The sequence below is a fragment of the Cherax quadricarinatus genome, chromosome 15, assembly GCF_038502225.1.
Source record: "Cherax quadricarinatus isolate ZL_2023a chromosome 15, ASM3850222v1, whole genome shotgun sequence".
NCBI lineage: Eukaryota > Metazoa > Arthropoda > Malacostraca > Decapoda > Parastacidae > Cherax > Cherax quadricarinatus.
Genome location: NC_091306.1, coordinates 25,114,505 through 25,127,445, shown reverse-complemented (window position 1 = coordinate 25,127,445; position 12,941 = coordinate 25,114,505). Strand labels below are relative to the sequence as shown.

The following is a 12,941-nucleotide window of genomic DNA, read 5'->3' as shown; positions in this document are numbered from 1 at the left end:
TCCTCTAGAGGTTAAATTGGGCTGACACCTCTCAGATTGTTGGATGTCCATTCCTGCATAACTTGAGATATCAGGTGACTGGACAAAACAGCTCCAGGAACCTCAGATAAGCTATCTAGATTGTGTTGTAATTCTGGCCAGTATTATCATCATAAATTTAATTAGAATGAGTTTTTTTTAGTATGATACACAGTAATCTCCAGTCAAATTGGTGAGTGGTATTAAGATATATTCTCCTTCTGTTATATAAATGTGTATAGATAATCATTTATTAATTTTAATATACAGTCCAGAAATTTATATACATTTACCAGAATTCTTGATGATGCATATATGATTTGTAATTAATAGGTCTAGAGCAACTTGTGGATATGACAGTGGTAGGTATCGAAGGGGGACATTTTTTTGCGACCTAGGTGTCCCAAATTCCTACTTGTCTGTAACTTTGATAAATAATAATTATCTTTGTTATCATTTACTGGTATGCACATTATGAGTTACATCCAGATAAATGTAATTTTCCACAACCAAGATAACTCCGGGTTTGATCCTGGGGCGGGTGGAGACGCTGGTATTTTTCCTTACACCTATTTACCAAGCAGTAAATAGGTACTTGGCTTATTGTCGTGGGTTGCATCCTGGGATGAAGGACCCCAAAATGAGAGTGGCGACATTAACTGGCTTTTCGGGTTATCCTGGTTAAGTAAGAGTGAGGTGCTAATAATCTGAATAACGTCTTGTTCTACTACTTACCTCGACACAGACTCCACTTGGTTGTAGATGTACTCTGGAGACCCTTCTCTCCCAGGCTTGCACTCCCACCTTATCAGAGCTCTGACTGCTGCCACAGCTTACTTCCTGTCAAGCTCTTACCACAACTTAGGTGGCCGTTTTCTTACATTAAAATTTATGTAAAAAAATAATATTACGTAATTTTTTTTTTTTAATTGTCCTCACTTTTTTTTATCGTTTACCTACAGCATCGTGAATATAATGATTGTTTAGTTAATTGAATTTAAAGCCTATATATTTCATAGTCATTAATTAATGGCTGCCTGTCACTGCTCATCATTAATCAAGAAAAATTTAATCCTCAAAACAGTAATTAAAGTAAACTTTCAGCATATATACATTGAAACATACAGCTGTAGGCATACATGCTCTTGTATTTTGATTCTTCTGGAGGTACTGTTATGTACCTGTACCAGCATTCCTGCTCTTTGATACAGGAATTTTGTAAGAAATACTTTCCTGTTTCCGAGATAAGCGACTGACTTTGTGTCCATGTTTTTATATATTTCATACTTGGTTGGCTTCATATAGTTTAAAATAGAGAGAATGAATGACGATTAGTCAACTAGGGCTAGCTAGCAGAGAGAGAAAGAGAGAGAGAAAGAGAGGAGTGAGCCAGCCAGTGTGTGAACTGTAGCGAGTGTGGGAGGGACCCTTCTATTTCTGGTGATAATATTAGAGCCTACCTCTGCATCCAACAGGTAGGCTGCTTGTGGATGAAAAGTCGATAGAAAGTGTTGTTTCCCGGGCTTCTTAAATATAGTGTGAATACCATTTTTTTATTCGTTTTATCGAAATTTGTTGTGCTAAGATTTGTGTTTTAACGTGAAAATGAGAGACTATGGTAGATCATTTTCCTCGACCTGACTCTCTGAAGCAGAGAATCTTTGATGATTTTAGGTGTTGTATAAACAACCTTCCTAGGTGATATAAACTCTTATTAATTCACTGTTAATGATGATGGTATAATGACGTATCTTTAGCTCCATTCTAGTTACAGCTAGGCATTGTTTGAAATTTAGATTCTACCTTAACGCTTGTATTATTTGTACACGACATTTGCATTATCACTTGGATATCAACACATTTGTTTCTTCTTATTAATTTTTAAAAAAAAGAGCACTATGATGAATGAAGGACGGAGAGAGGGTAGATTATCATATCTTTATGGAGCGTAGGTGTTCCACATCATTCTCATTTTCTCCTTAAATATTTAAATATCTCCAACAAGACCTTCAGGTAGTGTATCTAGCGGGTCTTAAGTCTTGCAGCAGTTGTGGTCTTAAAGATCAGGTCTAAGGTGGATGTCAAGAATTAGCTTTATCTATCTTGTGTTGATGTGGCTACGATCTGTCAGTATGTTGAATGGTTGGTTAATGAGTTTCAAAGTCTATCGACTACACGAGGGTCACTACCACTACGTGTAACCTGTTCGTCACTAGTCAAGAATACTTTAAGCCCACAGTAGGTATCAATCTCCTAGAAAACATACACTGAGAGCTATGCACCTCTTGGTGTATATTTTCTTGTCAATATGTATGTATGTTTGACTAATTCTATTAGACACTTGACTAAGGGTCTATGACCTAGCCACCTGCACAAGTGTGGCTGTCTGACACATGTGCGCAAGTGTTCTAAGCTATTTCTATTGCTACTGCATATATACCCTGGCTCGCTGCTGCTGTTAACAGTCACAAGCATCTAACACCAACACCCAGGTGTTTATACATTAAGGTAGAAAATGTGTGTAAACGATGAAGCACATTGCTGATGAAACTAAGAATGACGATGACGCAATAAACGAGAATAATGATTATTAGGTGGTTCGTTTCTCAGTGGTAGCGCTTAGTGCTCACAACGGAATGGCTCGGGTTCGAGCTAAGGGCGGGTGGAGAGGTTGGGCATGTTTCCTCACACCTGTTGCAAATTGTTTCCCATATAATTACTAGAGAATGACTTTTCTGATCGACTTCAATCTTTAAATGCTGTTGTCTTAATAGGAAGTATTTTTGTATTAATTTATGGCACAAAGTTGTCAGTTTTATTGCTAATTTTACCAAATTGGAGTTTTTAAAAATAAAAATAAAATACTGTTGTCTTGCCGGGTTGTAGATAATTTTAAATATAATGTAAACGAAAAAACAAAACAAAAAAAACTCTTTAATGGTATTTTTAGGTTTAATTTCCATAGTATTTTAAATTTCTTAAAACTACTTGTCTAGGTGGGTGCTCAGATATCTAGCTCTTCATTACATCCTTCTTCCATGAATTTCTGGGACTTCACATACATATACTGTCATCTACTCCAGATTTTCTACACCCACTGTGTCAACCTGATTTGCCCAATCCTTTCTAAGTGACCAAACCATCTTAATGATCCCTCCGCTGCTTCCTGAATTATCTCTGCATGATATTCACACCACATAGTACTCTCAAATACAATATCTCCATTGTATCCAGACTCCTGGTTGCATCTTGAAAGATCATGTCTCCCTCACACCTATACAAAACCGCTGGCATCACGTTACTCGGATACATATTCCTTTTTGCGTCACTGAGACACTTTTTTTTTCACAGAATACTCAACACTTCTGCTATTTTGTTTCACTTATGTATCTGATTTGTCTCATGCAACTGCTGACACTTCAGTTCCCCCTAGATGTAATAACATTCACTTCCGTTATACTCATCCAGTCTATGTTAAAATCAAATATTTCATTCTCTAAATTTCTTCTTATTCCCACCATTCACTTCTTCTATACTCATCCAGTCTAATATAAAATCAAATATTTCATTCTCTATATTTTTTCTTATTATCACCACCTTTACACTTTTCTGTGCTCACTTTCATTTTCATTCTTTTACACGTCATCTAAAACTTCTCTTCCAACCTCTACAGCTTCTCTTCTTAATCTCACTCCCCCCCCCCCTCAAAAAAAAGTGTTATCAGTAAGAGCAACTGTAACAGCCACTGCTCCTCTACACCTCCACTCTTTCACACACGTTGAACTACCCTACACACTTTTCACTCTATACCTCAAACCCAACTCACCCTTCCTTACTCTTAGTCATACTCTTTTTCTGCTATCAGCGATAACAGTGTTGTTATCGCCAGTGTTAGCGGGTTTCACGCCTTCTGACAGGTGGCTTAGTTAGTAAAGGTGACGTCCGGTGAGCACTCTGTGTGTACATCCTGTCCCACCCGACACTCTCACTCCACTAATATGTATACTTACCTAGTTGTACTTGCCTAGTTGTACTCGACTAGTTGTACTCACCTAATTACACTTAAGAGATTTACGACAGATATATGGAAAGCAGGCAAGACGGTCGATAAATAGCATATTCCTGAAACAATCGAGAAAGTACAATATACAAGGCTATTACTACTGTTGAAAATTGCATTTAGCTGAATGTATCATTATGTACATAACAGTAAATGAACAGATAATTATTATTTATCAGTTAGACAAGTAGGAATTTGGGACACCTAGGTCGCAAAAAATGTCCCCCTTCGATACCTACCACTGTCATATCCACAAATTGCTCTGGACCTATTAATTAAATGAAATATACATCACCAGGAATGCTGGTAAATATATAAATTTGTGGACTGTATATTAAAATTAAAAAAAGATTATATATACACACATTTACATAACAGAAGGAGAATATCTTAAAATCACTCACCAATTTAACTGGAGATTAAGTTGTATCATACTCAGAAAACCTCACTGTCTATACATGAAAATAACAACTGGCCAGAGTTATAACATAACAGACTTATCTGAGGTTCCTGGAGCTATCTTTTCCAGTCGCCTGATATCTCAAGTTATGCAGGACTGCACATCCACCAATTTCGCCTCCTATTTGAGAGATGTCAGCGCAATTTTAACCTCTAGAGCACGAAAAATTCTTCCCATTACACTAATGTTCTATTCAATTCAAAACCAAAATGGCGAGTCTTCTGCGCAGACGCAGGCTTTCCGTTTTCTATGACATAAATATTATTAAATACAGTATGGCCATCTATTTACATATAACTACTGTATTTCTGGAAAATATATACGGTATTTTCCACAACTACAGTGTCCATAGGCCGGAGTGGCGAGAAGGATAAATGAGTGAATAAAGGAATATCTGAATGGTATACAACCGTCAGAGATGTTAACACTAGGACTGGCGCACAACAACAGTAAAGTTTCCAAAGTCTCCGTCCATCACTGCTCCTTATGTTTATTTGTATATCACATAAAAACGGGTACACACGGATGGGGAGGAACCGGAAGAGGGGCACAGATGAGAGGAACCAGAACGAGGGGACACATGGGAGGGACCAAAATGAGAGGAGACACGTATGAGAAGGACCAGGTCTAAGGAGACACATACATGGAAGGGACCAAAACAAGTAATGGTAATACAGTACCGACAAGTTGATGAATAAGACACATGTACAACAGTCATCACATGTGTCACTCATCAACGTAGTGACCTCAGCTTCATACTTGTCTGCTCTACACCTTATCCAGCTGGAGAATTGTTTTTTACATTCTGGAATTTCCACACTCACAAATTCAGACAACAATACCATTACTGCCTTCACAAATATAGGCTCAGAAGTTCTTCTGCTTTACTGTTTTCCTCACCCACTGAAATAACCACAGTGTTTCAACCTCGCTGAAATACTGTCATTACACATAAGGAAGACTGTAACTCAATGTAATGTCTGGCTCAGTTCCGCCGCCAGGACCCACTGATGTTGACAAAAATTTGTTTCGATATTTAGGATATTAATGTTATTCCACTGTCAACATAAACATTGTTAACGGCAGGAAGTTTGTGAATAAGGATTCTGTTATTTTACTCTCTCCTTCTACTGTATGTATATATATATATATATATATATATGTATATATATATATATATATATATATATATATATATATATACGTATATATATATATATATATATATATATATATATATATATATATATATATATATATATATATATATATATATATATATACATATATGTCGTGCCGAATAGGCAGAACTTGCCATCTTGGCTTAAATAGCAACGTTCATCTTGCCATATAGGACAAGCGAAAATTTGTGTATGCAATAATTTCGCCAAAATCATTCTGAACCTAACGAAAAAAAATATATTTCACTGTGTTCGTTTAGTATTAAATTATTGGAAACAAATCTAAAATATATTTAGTTGGGTTAGGCTAAAATAAATTGTTCTTGTTATAATAAGGTTAGGTAAGTTTTCTAAGATTCTTTTGGAGCAAAATTAAAAATTTTTACATTAGCATTAATGAAAAAAATATATCTTTAAACGCATAAGAGAAAATTTTAAAAAGGACTTAATTTGACATGAGTTCTTGCTAATTGACCAGTTTTACATATTCGGCACGACATATATATATATATATATATATATATATATATATATATATATATATATATATATATATATATATATATATATATATATCCACTCTGAAAGAATAGAGAAATTCCAAGCGCTTTCGTGACTACTCACATTATCAAGGAACTATGAAAGTGAAGCATCCAAGGAAGCTATATAAGGGGTCCGGCCAGCACCTCACTATCAGATCCCACAACGGTTAAACACGTGACGCGCGGCGAGCCAACTTGGATAGGTCCTTTGCAAAACTCACCCACAAACTATTCTACCCAAGAAAATTAAAAAATTATTTGTCCAGTGTATTATTAAATTCTTCCCAAATTCTATTAATTATAAATGGATCTAATTTATATAAACCAAAGGAAATATTCATATTATTGTCAAAACTGCTTTTTATGAAACAAGATTCAATTATATTCCTGTCGACCATGGACTTGCTAGATACTACTTTCTCAACTTTTTGAAAATCAATTGGATGGTTAAAATCTCTTACATGAATAAATAGAGCATTGGAATCTTGTCCAGTTCTAATGCTATATTTATGTTGTTTTAATCTTAGTTCGAGATTTTTACCAGTTCGACCTTAATAAACTTTATCGCAAATTTTACAAGGAATCTTATAGACACATCCATCAGCATTTTGGGGGGAATTCTTTATCAAAAGTTTTTTTACTGTATCAAGATTTTTGAATACAACTTTAATATTAAAAGTCTTAAGAAGAAAAGGCATATCAACCAAGTTTTCATGGTAAGGGAGAACCAACATATTTTTAGTTGAATAAGGCTGGTTGCCCCTTTTTGGATTATAAAAAGTGTTTCTAGCAACTTTAAAAGATTTATCAATTACATTTCTTGGGTATTTTAAATCATTACCTATTTCATAAATTTTGGATATTTCCTCATCTATGAACTCAGGACTACAAATTCGTAAAGCTCTCAAAAACATTGATGAGAAAACAGACAGTTTGACTCTATCTTGATGCGAGGAATAATAGTGGACATAGGAACAGTTATTTGTAGGTTTTCTGTAAATTTTAAATTTGAATTCATTATTACCCTTAATAATTAAAACATCTAGAAAAGGCAATGAGTTATTTTCTTCAAACTCAACAGTAAAGTTTATAGAATGGGCTAAGCTATTTAATTTTCCAAGAAAATGGTGTATATCTACATTTTTGGGCATAAGACACAAAATATCATCAACATATCTGAACCATTTAGCTTTATTAGGGAGGATTGTGTTAAGCAACCTTGTTTCAAAAAATTCCATGTATAGGTTACTAAGAACAGGTGAAAGAGGATTTCCCATTGCCATACCAAACTTCTGAGTGTAAAACTTATCATTAAATACAAATTTTGCATCAACAATGCAAAGTTTAATAAGTTTAATGATAGTAGGAACTGGCAATGGTAAATCATAGTTAACGAGTTCTTCAGATAAGAAACTTAATAAATCATCAACAGGAACAGGAATTTGTAGTCCTGAGTTCATAGATGAGGAAATATCCAAAATTTATGAAATAGGTAATGATTTAAAATACCCAAGAAATGTAATTGATAAATCTTTTAAAGTTGCTAGAAACACTTTTTATAATCCAAAAAGGGGCAACCAGCCTTATTCAACTAAAAATATGTTGGTTCTCCATTACCATGAAAACTTGGTTGATATGCCTTCTCTTCTTAAGACTTTTATTAATATTAAAGTTGTATTAAAAAATCTTGATACAGTAAAAAAACTTTTGATAGAGAATTCCCCCCAAAATGCTGATGGATGTGTCTATAAGATTCCTTGTAAAATTTGCGATAAAGTTTATTACGGTCAAACTGGTAAAAATCTCGAACTAAGATTAAAACAACATAAATATAGCATTAGAACTGGACAAGATTCCAATGCTCTATTTATTCATGTAAGAGATTTTAACCATCCAATTGATTTTCAAAAAGTTGAGAAAATAGTATCTAGCAAGTCCATGGTCGACAGGAATATAATTGAATCTTGTTTCATAAAAAGCAGTTTTGACAATAATATGAATATTTCCTTTGGTTTATATAAATTAGATCCATTTATAATTAATAGAATTTGGGAAGAATTTAATAATACACTGGACAAATAATTTTTAAATTTCCTTGGGTAGAATAGTTTGGGGGTGAGTTTTGCAAAGGACCTATCCAAGTTGGCTCGCCGCGCGTCACGTGTTTAACTGTTGTGGGATCTGATAGTGAGGTGCTGGCCGGACCCCTTATATAGCTTCCTTGGATGCTTCACTTTCATAGTTCCTTGATAATGTGAGTAGTCATGAAAGCGCTTGGAATTTCTCTATTCTTTCAGAGTGGTTGTTTTGCATATTTTGAAATCACCTGTTTACTGTGATCTTATTGCATATATATGCAGAACTGGTCAATTAGCAAGAACTCATGTCAAATTAAGTCCTTTCTAAAATTTTCTCATCCTCAGAGAAAAGAATAAACTTGCTTCAGGAAAAACTCAAGGTTCTCCCTGAAGCCGCTTGAAAATTGTTTTCTCCTACCACCCCCTATATTTTATAGATACTTTATTTAAAGACAAAGTACATTGCCCAAACATTCACAAAAATACAATAGAAAGTAAAACAACATAGATAACTCAGAGCTACATCTTGAATACTTCGTTCAACTCCCCGGCGGTGGGCCGCGTACCCAAAATGCTGCAGGCATTTCCTCTCTGGATCGCAACACTGAGTCTCTGAAAGAGGAAGATGGTCGCCCTGTGGTCCTTGGTTTCTATGAAGAGCTTTTCACCCAGCTCTTTGAGGAACTTTAGAGCACACTTGCCCCATGCTCCAAGGGTCTCCGACCCAATTGGGATGAAGTTATAACAAGGGGGAAGGTTTTCATATTTGCGGATCTTCTGGGTCTCCCTGTGGCTGTCAGTTCCACCCCGTTCAGCTTCGGAGTATGGCAATTAGGTGTCTGCCAATGTGGCAGCACAGGTGTAGTCCCAGGCAATCTGCTTTCCATCATCCCAGGGTAGCACAGTGGCTCCATCAGGACGCTTTTGACTTCCGTCAGACCTCTGCACTTGGGGTTCCCGTTGAGCTGGGCAGCGGGCTGTGGCGAGGCTTCTCTTTGTGATGTCATTGACCTCCTCATGTCTAGCATACTTCCCTTCTGCTGTGTGACACACGAGACCATGAAGTCAGAATTGATCAGCCGTCGCCCTGCCGCAAATACACCTATGTCCGGTGAGGATGGGGGCGGCTAGGAGAAGAGCAACACCAATCCGAATGGCCTGTGGGTCGAGTCGAGTGCCTAGGGAGGAATTGCGAACAGCTAAAAGGAAATCTCCTGAGTGTGGTGCCTTCACTGCCAGGAGACGAGCTTTGTCCTTTCCTGAAGCGTTGGTGAGCATTGTGTTGGCGATTTTTTCCATGATCGGTTTGTCCCAATAGGACTGTTTATGTTCTTTGGGAGGAGCTGGTTTAATGGAGGAGTCTGCAAGGGTGTCCCACCGAATCACTGCTTCAGTAAACTTGGGGTCTTGAGCTCCTACCACGTCTCAAGCATTAGGGGACGATCTTCTTGACTAATGCACTGGAAGCCAAACACGAAGACAGAAAAGAAGGTAAAGCAACATGCGTTGCTTTAAGCACCCCTATACCTCCCAGTCGCACTGGGAGGGTTGCCTGATCCCATTGCTGATCCTCTAGTGACAGGTTCAGTGCCTTCTTAAAGGTTGATCTCAGGTGTGCGTCATATTCGTCGAGTGTTGGGTTGTCAAAAGAGGGTGCACACCTCAGGAAGTGAGTCTTGGCATAGTAAGACACCTTGTGAGGAGATACAGAGCACCATGGGCATCAAGATCGCTTATTCTCTCCTTCATTCTCATCAGGTCATTCAATTTGTCCTTGAGAAGAGTGTCGATGGCCTGGTGACCCAGCGGTGCTCCCAAGAGGGTACTGTTGGACGGAGTGGTAGTAGAGACTTCTGGGAGGATTCTTCGCATGGCATTGATTATTCCCTGGTTTGCTGTGATGATTTCACACTTGGAGGGATTGAGGATGAGCCCCAAGTCTTCTCCCTGTGTTTTCACCAGTTGTAGGTCCTCTAACAGGGACTCTTCAGTACCTGCCTGAGTGCCATCATCCAGGTACCAGACGTTGAGCTCGCTGCATAGGCTGGACGTTAGTTCTCTTACTGCCAAGCAGAAGAGAAGTGGAGCGAGTGGGTCATCCTACTGAACACCCTCTGATGAGAGAATTTCATATTCTCCAAACAAAAGAATTGAGGGTTTGCTGTAGCCGGCTGAAATGAAGGGAAAAAGACTGGGAAACCTATCCCGAACAGCTGGCAAGACTACATCTCTCTTCACCATATTGAAGGCATTTTTAAAATAAAGTTTGACTACGGTCTTGTCTTCTGGTAGGTCCCTGATGTAGGCCCTTGCCGCATGAGCTGCGGCTTCACTGCCTTGAGAGACCCCAAAGCCCAGTTGGTGTGGCTGGAGTAAACTGGCAGCTTCTAGGCGAATGTTTCTTACTGCTTCTTTGGCAACGAGACGGCGAAGAGTGTTACCAACAGCAATGGTCTGATTCCCCCATCCTTTTTCTTCAAAGCACATGGTGAGGCTCCAAAAAAGAAAGGTTTAATTTCTTCTGGGATTCGCCCAGCCAGGCAGTTGTTGACGAAAGTTGTTAACTCGGTGAGAAGAATTGATGCAGATGCACCGAGTACTGGATTTACCATCTCTTTGAGGTGTTGTGGTCGAATTCCAGTGTAATCTCCTGCTGATCCTGCTGAAAATGACACAGTCGCCTTATAATATTATTATAATCAAGGGGGAAGCGCTAAACCTGTAGGATTATGCAGCGCCCGGGGGGGGGATGTGGAAGGCATTCAGGCTTAATTCGGGGAACTGGAGCACAGATCCAATTCCCTAAATCAAGAGCCCCTCACCAACATCAAGGAACCTTCCCTGAGGGGAGTCGCCTTATAGACTTCTGATTCTGGCAAAATTAATTGTTCAGTGATGGGGTCTTCCTCAGGGTTGTTGTTGATGGCTATGGTGTCCCTGGTTGGATGCTTGTGTCTTAGTGCTTGGGCTGTGGTCTCATCTTTGGGGGCTACAGTACAGTGTCGTCACTTGTAATTATTCTGAATGCTCCCACTGTGTTACCTTCTTCGATTTTTTTCCTAACCTGTGCGCAAATTCTCTTTTACAGTGGAACTTTTCTTGGGTCTACCTCTGTGATGTATATATTGATATATTGTCTCAGTTGCTCTTTGCTGGTGACACTGCTTTTGGGAGATTCTGAAGAGAAGTTGCAGAGGTTGGTGGATGAGTTTGGTAGGGTATGTAAAAGAAAATTGAAAGTGAATATAGGAAAGAGTAAGGTGATTAGGATAACAAAACAATTAGGTAACGAAAAATTTCATATCAGGTTGGAGGGAGGGAGTATGGAGGAGGTGAAAGTATTCAGATATTTAGTAGTGAACGTGTCAGCAGATGGGTCTATGAAAGATGAGGTGAATCATAGAATTGACAAGGGTGAGAAGGTGAGTGGCACACTGAGAGTCTGTGGAAACAAAGAACTTTGTCCATGGAAGCAAAGAGGGGAATGTGTGAAAGTATAGTTGTACCAACGCTCTTACATGGGTGTGAAGCTTGGGTGATGAATGTTGCAACAAGGAGAAGGCTGGAGGCAGTGGAGTATGTTGAGAGTGGACTGGAGTGATACGTTGCCTAGTACACTCGCTACCTCACTGAACTACTCACTAAACCCACGTGAACATACAACAGATGGGGCATTTTGTAGTGAACAGATTTCTGTTTGTTCAGTAATTGCTTCAGAACGAAAGATTGAGAACAAGGCAACGAAGGAAAGAGTTAGAGTTGGTAGACTGTTGTGATAGTCATAGCAGAATTGGTAGTAACAAAAGCAATGCCACTAATACACAGATGTATGAGTGACTGGAGTAATACGAGTAGTGGAGATAATAACTGCTAATTTAGTAGAGGTAGTTGTAGCAGGCATAGACAGTTTTTCTCAGCAGATAGCCTAGGTGTGAACTTCCAAGTCCCCTGTTATCTGTCCTTCCCACGTACATGTACTCCCACGTAATCACTTTTGTTAAGCAAAAGTCTTCGTCTGTTGTATACAACAGTAATACAACGTCTGTGAAGGCTTACTCAGCCCTGTAACAACTTCAGACAGTATTACCAAGGCTGGCTCCTCCTCAGGAAAATTAATGAATAGAAAAAGAAATAATTCACAAAGATAAACACTTTATTATTTATTAAAGCAAACATAAAACAGTGAAACATGAAAGGTTTATCCTATTTGAAAGAAAAATGAAAAATGAAATGAAAAAATGACATTTGAACTCAACGCTAATATATATATATATATATATTGATAATGGGGTGTCTGGTGGAGGTTGAAACTGTCTTGTAGAAATCGTAGCCGTTGCTGATGATGTGGGGGTGGGGGGGTCGCAGGTGTTGGTGACAACCCACCGGCTCGTTCTTCACAGAGTATAGCCGTGAATAATCAGTCCAGATGACAGGAAAGCAGGTTCTTTACCGCTGCAATGATGAGGGGTTACGTCCTGCAATGGCATACATGTACACAGGTAAGTAGATACAACATGGGACGTCTCAGGACTTTAATCTGTCTCCATCAATTCTTCTCGTTGGTTGGCAGGTGACCCAATCTGTCATTCCAAGCTGTAAAGA

At 38.3% G+C, this 12,941-nt stretch overlaps 1 protein-coding gene across 1 annotated transcript in view; it reads left to right on the top strand.

Moving 5' to 3' along the window:
• Positions 1-1,410: 1,410 nt before the first annotated feature.
• Positions 1,411-12,941, top strand: part of Rab3 (RAS oncogene family member Rab3) — a 385,193-nt gene continuing 373,662 nt past the window's right edge. The window contains exon 1 of the mRNA XM_070085230.1: positions 1,411-1,493. The gene's annotated coding sequence lies outside the window, so the exon portion shown is untranslated. The remainder of the gene's footprint in view (positions 1,494-12,941) is intronic.